The sequence below is a fragment of the Stenella coeruleoalba genome (assembly GCF_951394435.1).
Source record: "Stenella coeruleoalba genome assembly, contig: scaffold_573, whole genome shotgun sequence".
NCBI classification, from domain to species: Eukaryota; Metazoa; Chordata; class Mammalia; order Artiodactyla; family Delphinidae; genus Stenella; species Stenella coeruleoalba.
In genome coordinates this window covers 1-14,561 of record NW_027646294.1, presented here as the reverse complement: position 1 = coordinate 14,561, position 14,561 = coordinate 1, and the positions used below count along the sequence as shown (strand labels likewise).

At 43.9% G+C, this 14,561-nt stretch overlaps 1 long non-coding RNA gene across 1 annotated transcript; it reads left to right on the top strand.

Moving 5' to 3' along the window:
• Positions 1-11,166, top strand: LOC307181201. Its single transcript, XR_013826098.1, has 3 exons — positions 1-110; positions 6,343-6,428; positions 11,082-11,166. It is a non-coding gene; the product is annotated as an uncharacterized lncRNA (long non-coding RNA).
• Positions 11,167-14,561: the final 3,395 nt, after the last annotated feature.

The window sequence follows — 14,561 nt, the reverse complement described above, 5'->3', positions numbered from 1 at the left end:
TTCTGTGTGACTTATTTCAGTTAGAATCATCGTACCTGAATCCACTCATTATGCTGCTACGGGCCTGATGACATAGATTTCATTGCTGAGTGATACTGCATTGTACTTAAGTACCACAATTCTTTATCCATTTTTCACTTTCTGTGATATTGCACTTGTACGGTAAACGAGGTTCTTGTTTACAGAGGCGTCCCAAACTTTGAGGTGGCTGTGTCATTTTGATTTTAATTTCCCTAAGCTATAGGACCATAAGTGGAAGTGCCCTAGGCTCTGTTGCTTTGTTTTTTAGATGTTTCAGGAAACACCATACTCTTCTCCCGCGTGTCTGTTGGCAATTTACATAACGCCCATCAGCATAACAAGGCTCCCAGTTCTCCATGGCCTGTCCTGCCTTTCTGGATTTTACACTTTTTTCAGATGGCCCTTTTGACCGGGGGGAAGTGAGACTTCATTGTAGTGCAGATTTCCTTTGCAAGCTTGCTTGCTTGGCCAAAAAGGGCGTATGCGTTTTTTCCTGAATATATTCAGGAAAAAACGCATACGCCCTTTTTGGCCAAGTGCATCATTGTGGACGTTCTGCCTCTTTTCCTATGCTTTCAATGCAATTCCAGTCTACCTCCTGAAATCGGTTTCCTGCAATTCTGCCCCGCTTTCAAGTCCTCTTGGCAGCCTTACTTCAGTCTATTTTTGGACGATAGCTGTCATTTATAACTCTGCAGGTTTGTGAATTACAGTGCCCCTGAGCTCCTTTCTTCAACTCGCTTTCTTGTGAGCTGGCCGCAACACCGCAGGATGGCTTCAGGCCCTAATCTGGTTCTGGCACGGCACGCTGAGCCTTTGGTTATTTCCTCCTCCTGGTGGGAAATGAGAGTTAAATTTGCCCGTCCAGACACCTCCAGCTAGCCTCTCATTGGTTCTCGCTATTCCTGTTCATCTTCCGCAGTAATTGCAAACTGTGCCAAACAGGAGGTTGAAGGCGCTGACTCTTCAAGTGGGGAGAGTGTCAGTAAAGCGTCTGGAATGTTGCACCCGAGTACCAGGGGAGGAAAACTGAGACATATTTGAACACGTCTCCCGATCACATGGTTGATCATACTCTGGGTTCCACATGCATGTTTTAGCTGAAGGAAGAATACCTAAAACCTGGGTAGTTGTAACCCGTGGAATGGGTACCATGCAATATGACTTCAAAGGGTCTTCATTTGCTCACCGAACCTCTCCAATCCTATCACTGCTGCGTTTATGCCCCTGTACACATGCTTGATTCTCTTTCGGAGACATAGCAATCTATAGGTTTTAAGATACTTACTAGTCAGGTACATTCATAGGCGTTTAATATGCGGTGTTGAGTCCATTTCGTTGAGCAAGGAGTAGCTCTTGTCTATTCCATATTTGACTTAAGGAACTTTATCTGTGCTCATTTCAATCTCTGGTTTTATGCCGCACCCCAACTCACCTTTACCCTTAAGCAAGCATAAGTTGGTTTTCTAAATTTGAGACCCTGTTCTGTTCTGTAATTCAGTTCCTGTGTAGCCAAGTTTACATTCCGTGTATTACTGATATCTTATGATGTTTCTTTTTCTGTGTGACTTATTTCAGTTAGAATCATCATACCTGAATCCACTCATTGTGCTGCTAAGGGCCTGATGACACAGATTTCATTGCTGAGTGATATTGCTTTGTAAGTAAATACCACAACTTCTTTATCCATTTTTCACTTTCTGCGATGTTGAACTTGTACTGTAAACGAGTTTCTTGTAAACAGAGCCGTTCCAAACTTTGGGGTGGGTGTGTCTTTTTGATTTTAATTTCCCTAAGCTATAGGACCATAAGTGGAAGTGCCCTAGGTTCTGTTGCTTTGTTTTTTAGATGTTTCAGGAAACACCATACACTTCTCCCGAGTGGTTGTTGGCAATTTACATCCCACCCATCAGCATAACAAGGCTCCCAGTTCTCCATGGCCTGGCCTGCCTTTCTGGATTTTACACTTTTATCAGATGGCCCTTTTGACCGGGGAGAAGTGAGACTTCATTGTAGTGCAGATTTCCTTTGCAAGCTTGCTTGGTTGGCCAAAAAGGGCGTATGCGTTTTTTCCTGAATATATTCAGGAAAAAACGCATACGCCCTTTTTGGCCAAGTGCATCATTGTGGACGTTCTGCCTCTTTTCCTATGCTTTCAATGCAATTCCAGTCTACCTCCTGAAATCGGTTTCCTGCAATTCTGACCCGCTTTCAAGTCCTCTTGGCAGCCTTACTTCAGTCTATTTTTGGACGATAGCTGTCATTTATAACTCTGCAGGTTTGTGAATTACAGTGCCCCTGAGCTCCTTTCTTCAACTCGCTTTCTTGTGACCTGGCCGCAACACCGCAGGATGGCTTCAGGCCCTAATCTGGTTCTGGCACGGCACGCTGAGCCTTTGGTTATTTCCTCCTCCTGGTGGGAAATGAGAGTTAAATTTGCCCGTCCAGAAACCTCCAGCTAGCCTCTCATTGGTTCTCGCTATTCCTGTTCATCTTCCGCAGTAATTGCAAACTGTGCCAAACAGGAGGTTGAAAGCGCTGACTCTTCAGGTGGGGAGAGTGTCAGTAAAGCGTCTGGAATGTTGCACCCGAGTACCAGGGGAGGAAAACTGAGACATATTTGAACACGTCTCCCGTTCACATGGTTGATCATACTCTGGGTTCCACATGCATGTTTTAGCTGAAGGAAGAATACCTTAAACCTGGAGAGTTGAGACCCATGTAATGGGTACCATGCAATATGACTTCAAAGGGTCTTCATTTGCTCACCGAACCTCTCCAATCCTATCACTGCTGCCTTTATGCCCCTGTACACACGCTTGATTCTCTTTTGGAGACATAGCAATCCATAGGTTTTAAGATACTTACTAGTCAGGTACATTCTTAGGCGTTTAATATGGGGTTTTGAGTCCATTTCGTTGAGCAAGGAGTAGCTCTTCTCTATTCCATATTTGGCTTAAGGAACTTTATCTGTGCTCATTTCGATCTCTGGTTTTATGCAGCACCCCAACTCACCTTTCCCCTTAAGCAAGCATAAGTTGGTTTTCGAAATTTGAGACCCTGTTCTGTTTTGGAATACAGTTCCTGTGTAGCCAAGTTTACATTCCGTGTATTAGTGATATCTTATGATGTTTCTTTTTCTGTGTGACTGATTTCAGTTAGAATCAGCATACCTGAATCCACTCATTATGCTGCTACGGGCCTGATGATATAGATTTCATTGCTGAGTGATACTGCATTGTACGTAAGTACCACAAGTTCTTTATCCATTTTTCACTTTCTGTGATATTGAACTTGTACGGTAAACGAGGTTCTTGTAAACGGAGGTGTCCCAAACTTTGGGGAGGCTGTGTCATTTTGATTTTAATTTCCCTAAGCTATAGGACCATAAGTGGAAGTGCCCTAGGCTCTGTTGCTTTGTTTTTTAGATGTTTCAGGAAACACCATACTCTTCTCCCGCGTGTCTGTTGGCAATTTACATCCCGCCCATCAGCATAACAAGGCTCCCAGTTCTCCATGGCCTGTCCTGCCTTTCTGGATTTTACACTTTTTTCAGATGGCCCTTTTGACCGGGGGGAAGTGAGACTTCATTGTAGTGCAGATTTCCTTTGCAAGCTTGCTTGCTTGGCCAAAAAGGGCGTATGCGTTTTTTCCTGAATATATTCAGGAAAAAACGCATACGCCCTTTTTGGCCAAGTGCATCATTGTGGACGTTCTGCCTCTTTTCCTATGCTTTCAATGCAATTCCAGTCTACCTCCTGAAATCGGTTTCCTGCAATTCTGCCCCGCTTTCAAGTCCTCTTGGCAGCCTTACTTCAGTATATTTTTGGACGATAGCTGTCATTTATTACTCTGCAGGTTTGTGAATTACAGTGCCCCTGAGCTCCTTTCTTCAACTCGCTTTCTTGTGACCTGGCCGCAACACCGCAGGATGGCTTCAGGCCCTAATCTGGTTCCGGCACGGCACGCTGAGCCTTTGGTTAATTCCTCTTCCTGGTGGGAAATGAGAGTTAAATTTGCCCGTCCAGACACCTCCAGCTAGTCTCTCATTGGTTCTCGCTATTCCTGTTGATCTTTCGCAGAAATTGCAAACTGGGCCAAACAGGAGGTTAAAGGGACTGACTCTCCAAGTCGGGATAGTGTTAGTAAAGTGTCTGGAATGTTGCACCCGAGTACCAGGGTACGAAAACTGAGACATATTTGAACACATCTCCCGATCACATGGTTGATCATACTCTAGGTTCCACATGCATGTTTTTGCTGAAGGAAGAATACCTTAAACCTGGGTAGTTGAAACCCGTGGAATGGGTACCATGCAATATGACTTCAAAGGGTCTTCATTTGCTCACCGAACCTCTCCAATCCTATCACTGCTGCGTTTATGCCCCTGTACACACGCTTGATTCTCTTTCGGAGACATAGCAATCCATAGGTTTTAAGGTACTTACTAGTCAGGTACATTCTTAGGTGTTTAATATGGGGTGTTGAGTCCATTTCGTTGAGCAAGGAGTAGCTCTTGTCTATTCCATATTTGGCTTAAGGATCTTTATCTGTGCTCATTTCAATCTCTGGTTTTATGCAGCACCCCAACTCACCTTTCCCCGTAAGCAAGCATAAGTTGGTTTTCTAAATTTGAGACCCTGTTCTGTTTTGGAATTCAGTTCCTGTGTAGTCAAGTTTACATTCCGTGTATTAGTGATATCTTATGATGTTTCTTTTTCTGTGTGACTTATTTCAGTTAGAATCATCATACCTGAATCCACTCACTGTGATGCTAAGGGCCTGATGACATAGATTTCATTGCTGAGTGATATTGCTTTGTAAGTAAATACCACAACTTCTTTATCCGTTTTTCACTTTCTGCGATGTTGAACTTGTACTGTAAACGAGGTTGTTGTAAACAGAGGCGTCCCAAACTTTGGGGTGGCTGTGTCTTTTTGATTTTAATTTCCCTAAGCTATAGGACCATAAGTGGAAGTGCCCTAGGCTCTGTTGCTTTGTTTTTTAGATGTTTCAGGAAACACCATACACTTCTCCCGAGTGTCTGTTGGCAATTTACATCCCGCCCATCAGCATAACAAGGCTCCCAGTTCTCCATGGCCTGTCCTTCCTTTCTGGATTTTACACTTTTTTCAGATGGCCCTTTTGACCGGGGGGAAGTGAGACTTCATTGTAGTGCAGATTTCCTTTGCAAGCTTGCTTGGTTGGCCAAAAAGGGCGTATGCGTTTTTTCCTGAATATATTCAGGAAAAAACGCATACGCCCTTTTTGGCCAAGTGCATCATTGTGGACGTTCTGCCTCTTTTCCTATGCTTTCAATGCAATTCCAGTCTACCTCCTGAAATCGGTTTCCTGCAATTCTGCCCCGCTTTCAAGTCCTCTTGGCAGCCTTACTTCAGTCTATTTTTGGACGATAGCTGTCATTTATAACTCTGCAGGTTTGTGAATTACAGTGCCCCTGAGCTCCTTTCTTCAACTCGCTTTCTTGTGACCTGGCCGCAACACCGCAGGATGGCTTCAGGCCCTAATCTGGTTCCGGCACGGCACGCTGAGCCTTTGGTTAATTCCTCTTCCTGGTGGGAAATGAGAGTTAAATTTGCCGTCCAGACACCTCCAGCTAGTCTCTCATTGGTTCTCGCTATTCCTGTTCATCTTCCACAGAAATTGCAAACTGGGCCAAACAGGAGGTTAAAGGCGCTGACCCTCCAAGTGGGGAGAGTGTTAGTAAAGCGTCTGGAATGTTGCACCCGAGTACCAGGGGAGGAAAACTGAGACATATTTGAACACGTCTCCCGTTCACACGGTTGATCATACTCTGGGTTCCACATGCATGTTTTAGCTGAAGGAAGAATACCTTAAACCTGGAGAGTTGAGACCCGTGGAATGGGTACCATGCAATATGACTTCAAAGGGTCTTCATTTGCTCACCGAACCTCTCCAATCCTATCACTGCTGCGTTTATGCCCCTGTACACATGCTTGATTCTCTTTTGGAGACATAGCAATCCATAGGTTTTAAGATACTTACTAGTCAGGTACATTCTTAGGCGTTTAATATGGGGTGTTCAGTCCATTTTGTTGAGCAAGGAGTAGCTCTTGTCTATTCCATATTTGGCTTAAGGAACTTTATCTGTGCTCATTTCAATCTCTGGTTTTATGCAGCACCCCAACTCACCTTTCCCCTTAAGCAAGCATAAGTTGGTTTTCTACATTTGAGACCCTGTTCTGTTTTGGAATTCAGTTCCTGTGTAGCCAAGTTTACATTCCGTGTATTAGTGATATCTTATGATGTTTCTTTTTCTGTGTGACTTATTTCAGTTAGAATCATCGTACCTGAATCCACTCATTATGCTGCTACGGGCCTGATGACATAGATTTCATTGCTGAGTGATACTGCATTGTACTTAAGTACCACAATTCTTTATCCATTTTTCACTTTCTGTGATATTGCACTTGTACGGTAAACGAGGTTCTTGTTTACAGAGGCGTCCCAAACTTTGAGGTGGCTGTGTCATTTTGATTTTAATTTCCCTAAGCTATAGGACCATAAGTGGAAGTGCCCTAGGCTCTGTTGCTTTGTTTTTTAGATGTTTCAGGAAACACCATACTCTTCTCCCGCGTGTCTGTTGGCAATTTACATACCGCCCATCAGCATAACAAGGCTCCCAGTTCTCCATGGCCTGTCCTGCCTTTCTGGATTTTACACTTTTTTCAGATGGCCCTTTTGACCGGGGGGAAGTGAGACTTCATTGTAGTGCAGATTTCCTTTGCAAGCTTGCTTGCTTGGCCAAAAAGGGCGTATGCGTTTTTTCCTGAATATATTCAGGAAAAAACGCATACGCCCTTTTTGGCCAAGTGCATCATTGTGGACGTTCTGCCTCTTTTCCTATGCTTTCAATGCAATTCCAGTCTACCTCCTGAAATCGGTTTCCTGCAATTCTGCCCCGCTTTCAAGTCCTCTTGGCAGCCTTACTTCAGTATATTTTTGGACGATAGCTGTCATTTATTACTCTGCAGGTTTGTGAATTACAGTGCCCCTGAGCTCCTTTCTTCAACTCGCTTTCTTGTGACCTGGCCGCAACACCGCAGGATGGCTTCAGGCCCTAATCTGGTTCCGGCACGGCACGCTGAGCCTTTGGTTAATTCCTCTTCCTGGTGGGAAATGAGAGTTAAATTTGCCCGTCCAGACACCTCCAGCTAGTCTCTCATTGGTTCTCGCTATTCCTGTTGATCTTTCGCAGAAATTGCAAACTGGGCCAAACAGGAGGTTAAAGGGACTGACTCTCCAAGTCGGGATAGTGTTAGTAAAGTGTCTGGAATGTTGCACCCGAGTACCAGGGTACGAAAACTGAGACATATTTGAACACATCTCCCGATCACATGGTTGATCATACTCTAGGTTCCACATGCATGTTTTTGCTGAAGGAAGAATACCTTAAACCTGGGTAGTTGAAACCCGTGGAATGGGTACCATGCAATATGACTTCAAAGGGTCTTCATTTGCTCACCGAACCTCTCCAATCCTATCACTGCTGCGTTTATGCCCCTGTACACACGCTTGATTCTCTTTCGGAGACATAGCAATCCATAGGTTTTAAGGTACTTACTAGTCAGGTACATTCTTAGGTGTTTAATATGGGGTGTTGAGTCCATTTCGTTGAGCAAGGAGTAGCTCTTGTCTATTCCATATTTGGCTTAAGGATCTTTATCTGTGCTCATTTCAATCTCTGGTTTTATGCAGCACCCCAACTCACCTTTCCCCGTAAGCAAGCATAAGTTGGTTTTCTAAATTTGAGACCCTGTTCTGTTTTGGAATTCAGTTCCTGTGTAGTCAAGTTTACATTCCGTGTATTAGTGATATCTTATGATGTTTCTTTTTCTGTGTGACTTATTTCAGTTAGAATCATCATACCTGAATCCACTCACTGTGATGCTAAGGGCCTGATGACATAGATTTCATTGCTGAGTGATATTGCTTTGTAAGTAAATACCACAACTTCGTTATCCATTTTTCACTTTCTGCGATGTTGAACTTGTACTGTAAACGAGGTTGTTGTAAACAGAGGCGTCCCAAACTTTGGGGTGGCTGTGTCTTTTTGATTTTAATTTCCCTAAGCTATAGGACCATAAGTGGAAGTGCCCTAGGCTCTGTTGCTTTGTTTTTTAGATGTTTCAGGAAACACCATACACTTCTCCCGAGTGTCTGTTGGCAATTTACATCCCGCCCATCAGCATAACAAGGCTCCCAGTTCTCCATGGCCTGTCCTTCCTTTCTGGATTTTACACTTTTTTCAGATGGCCCTTTTGACCGGGGGGAAGTGAGACTTCATTGTAGTGCAGATTTCCTTTGCAAGCTTGCTTGGTTGGCCAAAAAGGGCGTATGCGTTTTTTCCTGAATATATTCAGGAAAAAACGCATACGCCCTTTTTGGCCAAGTGCATCATTGTGGACGTTCTGCCTCTTTTCCTATGCTTTCAATGCAATTCCAGTCTACCTCCTGAAATCGGTTTCCTGCAATTCTGCCCCGCTTTCAAGTCCTCTTGGCAGCCTTACTTCAGTCTATTTTTGGACGATAGCTGTCATTTATAACTCTGCAGGTTTGTGAATTACAGTGCCCCTGAGCTCCTTTCTTCAACTCGCTTTCTTGTGAGCTGGCCGCAACACCGCAGGATGGCTTCAGGCCCTAATCTGGTTCTGGCACGGCACGCTGAGCCTTTGGTTATTTCCTCCTCCTGGTGGGAAATGAGAGTTAAATTTGCCCGTCCAGACACCTCCAGCTAGCCTCTCATTGGTTCTCGCTATTCCTGTTCATCTTCCGCAGTAATTGCAAACTGTGCCAAACAGGAGGTTGAAGGCGCTGACTCTTCAAGTGGGGAGAGTGTCAGTAAAGCGTCTGGAATGTTGCACCCGAGTACCAGGGGAGGAAAACTGAGACATATTTGAACACGTCTCCCGATCACATGGTTGATCATACTCTGGGTTCCACATGCATGTTTTAGCTGAAGGAAGAATACCTAAAACCTGGGTAGTTGTAACCCGTGGAATGGGTACCATGCAATATGACTTCAAAGGGTCTTCATTTGCTCACCGAACCTCTCCAATCCTATCACTGCTGCGTTTATGCCCCTGTACACATGCTTGATTCTCTTTCGGAGACATAGCAATCTATAGGTTTTAAGATACTTACTAGTCAGGTACATTCATAGGCGTTTAATATGCGGTGTTGAGTCCATTTCGTTGAGCAAGGAGTAGCTCTTGTCTATTCCATATTTGACTTAAGGAACTTTATCTGTGCTCATTTCAATCTCTGGTTTTATGCCGCACCCCAACTCACCTTTACCCTTAAGCAAGCATAAGTTGGTTTTCTAAATTTGAGACCCTGTTCTGTTCTGTAATTCAGTTCCTGTGTAGCCAAGTTTACATTCCGTGTATTACTGATATCTTATGATGTTTCTTTTTCTGTGTGACTTATTTCAGTTAGAATCATCATACCTGAATCCACTCATTGTGCTGCTAAGGGCCTGATGACACAGATTTCATTGCTGAGTGATATTGCTTTGTAAGTAAATACCACAACTTCTTTATCCATTTTTCACTTTCTGCGATGTTGAACTTGTACTGTAAACGAGTTTCTTGTAAACAGAGCCGTTCCAAACTTTGGGGTGGGTGTGTCTTTTTGATTTTAATTTCCCTAAGCTATAGGACCATAAGTGGAAGTGCCCTAGGTTCTGTTGCTTTGTTTTTTAGATGTTTCAGGAAACACCATACACTTCTCCCGAGTGGTTGTTGGCAATTTACATCCCACCCATCAGCATAACAAGGCTCCCAGTTCTCCATGGCCTGGCCTGCCTTTCTGGATTTTACACTTTTTTCAGATGGCCCTTTTGACCGGGGAGAAGTGAGACTTCATTGTAGTGCAGATTTCCTTTGCAAGCTTGCTTGGTTGGCCAAAAAGGGCGTATGCGTTTTTTCCTGAATATATTCAGGAAAAAACGCATACGCCCTTTTTGGCCAAGTGCATCATTGTGGACGTTCTGCCTCTTTTCCTATGCTTTCAATGCAATTCCAGTCTACCTCCTGAAATCGGTTTCCTGCAATTCTGCCCCGCTTTCAATTCCTCTTGGCAGCCTTACTTCAGTATATTTTTGGACGATAGCTGTCATTTATAACTCTGCAGGTTTGTGAATTACAGTGCCCCTGAGCTCCTTTCTTCAACTCGCTTTCTTGTGACCTGGCCGCAACACCGCAGGATGGCTTCAGGCCCTAATCTGGTTCTGGCACGGCACGCTGAGCCTTTGGTTATTTCCTCCTCCTGGTGGGAAATGAGAGTTAAATTTGCCCGTCCAGAAACCTCCAGCTAGCCTCTCATTGGTTCTCGCTATTCCTGTTCATCTTCCGCAGTAATTGCAAACTGTGCCAAACAGGAGGTTGAAAGCGCTGACTCTTCAGGTGGGGAGAGTGTCAGTAAAGCGTCTGGAATGTTGCACCCGAGTACCAGGGGAGGAAAACTGAGACATATTTGAACACGTCTCCCGTTCACATGGTTGATCATACTCTGGGTTCCACATGCATGTTTTAGCTGAAGGAAGAATACCTTAAACCTGGAGAGTTGAGACCCGTGTAATGGGTACCATGCAATATGACTTCAAAGGGTCTTCATTTGCTCACCGAACCTCTCGAATCCTATCACTGCTGCCTTTATGCCCCTGTACACACGCTTGATTCTCTTTTGGAGACATAGCAATCCATAGGTTTTAAGATACTTACTAGTCAGGTACATTCTTAGGCGTTTAATATGGGGTTTTGAGTCCATTTCGTTGAGCAAGGAGTAGCTCTTCTCTATTCCATATTTGGCTTAAGGAACTTTATCTGTGCTCATTTCGATCTCTGGTTTTATGCAGCACCCCAACTCACCTTTCCCCTTAAGCAAGCATAAGTTGGTTTTCGAAATTTGAGACCCTGTTCTGTTTTGGAATGCAGTTCCTGTGTAGCCAAGTTTACATTCCGTGTATTAGTGATATCTTATGATGTTTCTTTGACTGTGTGACTGATTTCAGTTAGAATCAGCATACCTGAATCCACTCATTATGCTGCTACGGGCCTGATGATATAGATTTCATTGCTGAGTGATACTGCATTGTACGTAAGTACCACAAGTTCTTTATCCATTTTTCACTTTCTGTGATATTGAACTTGTACGGTAAACGAGGTTCTTGTAAACGGAGGTGTCCCAAACTTTGGGGTGGCTGTGTCATTTTGATTTTAATTTCCCTAAGCTATAGGACCATAAGTGGAAGTGCCCTAGGCTCTGTTGCTTTGTTTTTTAGATGTTTCAGGAAACACCATACACTTCTCCCCAGTGGTTGTTGGCAATTTACATCCCGCCCATCAGCATAAAAAGGCTCCCAGTTCTCCATGGCCTGTCCTGCCTTTCTGGATTTTACACTTTTTTCAGATGCCCCTTTTGACCTGGGAGAAGTGAGACTTCATTGTAGTGCAGATTTCCTTTGCAAGTTTGCTTGGTTGGCCAAAAAGGGCGTATGCGTTTTTTCCTGAATATATTCAGGAAAAAACGCATACGCCCTTTTTGGCCAAGTGCATCATTGTGGACGTTCTGCCTCTTTTCCTATGCTTTCAATGCAATTCCAGTCTACCTCCTGAAATCGGTTTCCTGCAATTCTGCCCCGCTTTCAAGTCCTCTTGGCAGCCTTACTTCAGTCTATTTTTGGACGATAGCTGTCATTTATAACTCTGCAGGTTTGTGAATTACAGTGCCCCTGAGCTCCTTTCTTCAACTCGCTTTCTTTTGAGCTGGCCGCAACACCGCAGGATGGCTTCAGGCCCTAATCTGGTTCCGGCACGGCACGCTGAGCCTTTGGTTAATTCCTCTTCCTGGTGGGAAATGAGAGTTAAATTTGCCCGTCCAGACACCTCCAGCTAGTCTCTCATTGGTTCTCGCTATTCCTGTTGATCTTTCGCAGAAATTGCAAACTGGGCCAAACAGGAGGTTAAAGGGACTGACTCTCCAAGTCGGGATAGTGTTAGTAAAGTGTCTGGAATGTTGCACCCGAGTACCAGGGTACGAAAACTGAGACATATTTGAACACATCTCCCGATCACATGGTTGATCATACTCTAGGTTCCACATGCATGTTTTTGCTGAAGGAAGAATACCTTAAACCTGGGTAGTTGAAACCCGTGGAATGGGTACCATGCAATATGACTTCAAAGGGTCTTCATTTGCTCACCGAACCTCTCCAATCCTATCACTGCTGCGTTTATGCCCCTGTACACACGCTTGATTCTCTTTCGGAGACATAGCAATCCATAGGTTTTAAGGTACTTACTAGTCAGGTACATTCTTAGGTGTTTAATATGGGGTGTTGAGTCCATTTCGTTGAGCAAGGAGTAGCTCTTGTCTATTCCATATTTGGCTTAAGGATCTTTATCTGTGCTCATTTCAATCTCTGGTTTTATGCAGCACCCCAACTCACCTTTCCCCGTAAGCAAGCATAAGTTGGTTTTCTAAATTTGAGACCCTGTTCTGTTTTGGAATTCAGTTCCTGTGTAGTCAAGTTTACATTCCGTGTATTAGTGATATCTTATGATGTTTCTTTTTCTGTGTGACTTATTTCAGTTAGAATCATCATACCTGAATCCACTCACTGTGATGCTAAGGGCCTGATGACATAGATTTCATTGCTGAGTGATATTGCTTTGTAAGTAAATACCACAACTTCGTTATCCATTTTTCACTTTCTGCGATGTTGAACTTGTACTGTAAACGAGGTTGTTGTAAACAGAGGCGTCCCAAACTTTGGGGTGGCTGTGTCTTTTTGATTTTAATTTCCCTAAGCTATAGGACCATAAGTGGAAGTGCCCTAGGCTCTGTTGCTTTGTTTTTTAGATGTTTCAGGAAACACCATACACTTCTCCCGAGTGTCTGTTGGCAATTTACATCCCGCCCATCAGCATAACAAGGCTCCCAGTTCTCCATGGCCTGTCCTTCCTTTCTGGATTTTACACTTTTTTCAGATGGCCCTTTTGACCGGGGGAAGTGAGACTTCATTGTAGTGCAGATTTCCTTTGCAAGCTTGCTTGCTTGGCCAAAAAGGGCGTATGCGTTTTTTCCTGAATATATTCAGGAAAAAACGCATACGCCCTTTTTGGCCAAGTGCATCATTGTGGACGTTCTGCCTCTTTTCCTATGCTTTCAATGCAATTCCAGTCTACCTCCTGAAATCGGTTTCCTGCAATTCTGCCCCGCTTTCAAGTCCTCTTGGCAGCCTTACTTCAGTCTATTTTTGGACGATAGCTGTCATTTATAACTCTGCAGGTTTGTGAATTACAGTGCCCCTGAGCTCCTTTCTTCAACTCGCTTTCTTGTGAGCTGGCCGCAACACCGCAGGATGGCTTCAGGCCCTAATCTGGTTCTGGCACGGCACGCTGAGCCTTTGGTTATTTCCTCCTCCTGGTGGGAAATGAGAGTTAAATTTGCCCGTCCAGACACCTCCAGCTAGCCTCTCATTGGTTCTCGCTATTCCTGTTCATCTTCCGCAGTAATTGCAAACTGTGCCAAACAGGAGGTTGAAGGCGCTGACTCTTCAAGTGGGGAGAGTGTCAGTAAAGCGTCTGGAATGTTGCACCCGAGTACCAGGGGAGGAAAACTGAGACATATTTGAACACGTCTCCCGATCACATGGTTGATCATACTCTGGGTTCCACATGCATGTTTTAGCTGAAGGAAGAATACCTAAAACCTGGGTAGTTGTAACCCGTGGAATGGGTACCATGCAATATGACTTCAAAGGGTCTTCATTTGCTCACCGAACCTCTCCAATCCTATCACTGCTGCGTTTATGCCCCTGTACACATGCTTGATTCTCTTTCGGAGACATAGCAATCTATAGGTTTTAAGATACTTACTAGTCAGGTACATTCATAGGCGTTTAATATGCGGTGTTGAGTCCATTTCGTTGAGCAAGGAGTAGCTCTTGTCTATTCCATATTTGACTTAAGGAACTTTATCTGTGCTCATTTCAATCTCTGGTTTTATGCCGCACCCCAACTCACCTTTACCCTTAAGCAAGCATAAGTTGGTTTTCTAAATTTGAGACCCTGTTCTGTTCTGTAATTCAGTTCCTGTGTAGCCAAGTTTACATTCCGTGTATTACTGATATCTTATGATGTTTCTTTTTCTGTGTGACTTATTTCAGTTAGAATCATCATACCTGAATCCACTCATTGTGCTGCTAAGGGCCTGATGACACAGATTTCATTGCTGAGTGATATTGCTTTGTAAGTAAATACCACAACTTCTTTATCCATTTTTCACTTTCTGCGATGTTGAACTTGTACTGTAAACGAGTTTCTTGTAAACAGAGCCGTTCCAAACTTTGGGGTGGGTGTGTCTTTTTGATTTTAATTTCCCTAAGCTATAGGACCATAAGTGGAAGTGCCCTAGGTTCTGTTGCTTTGTTTTTTAGATGTTTCAGGAAACACCATACACTTCTCCCGAGTGGTTGTTGGCAATTTACATCC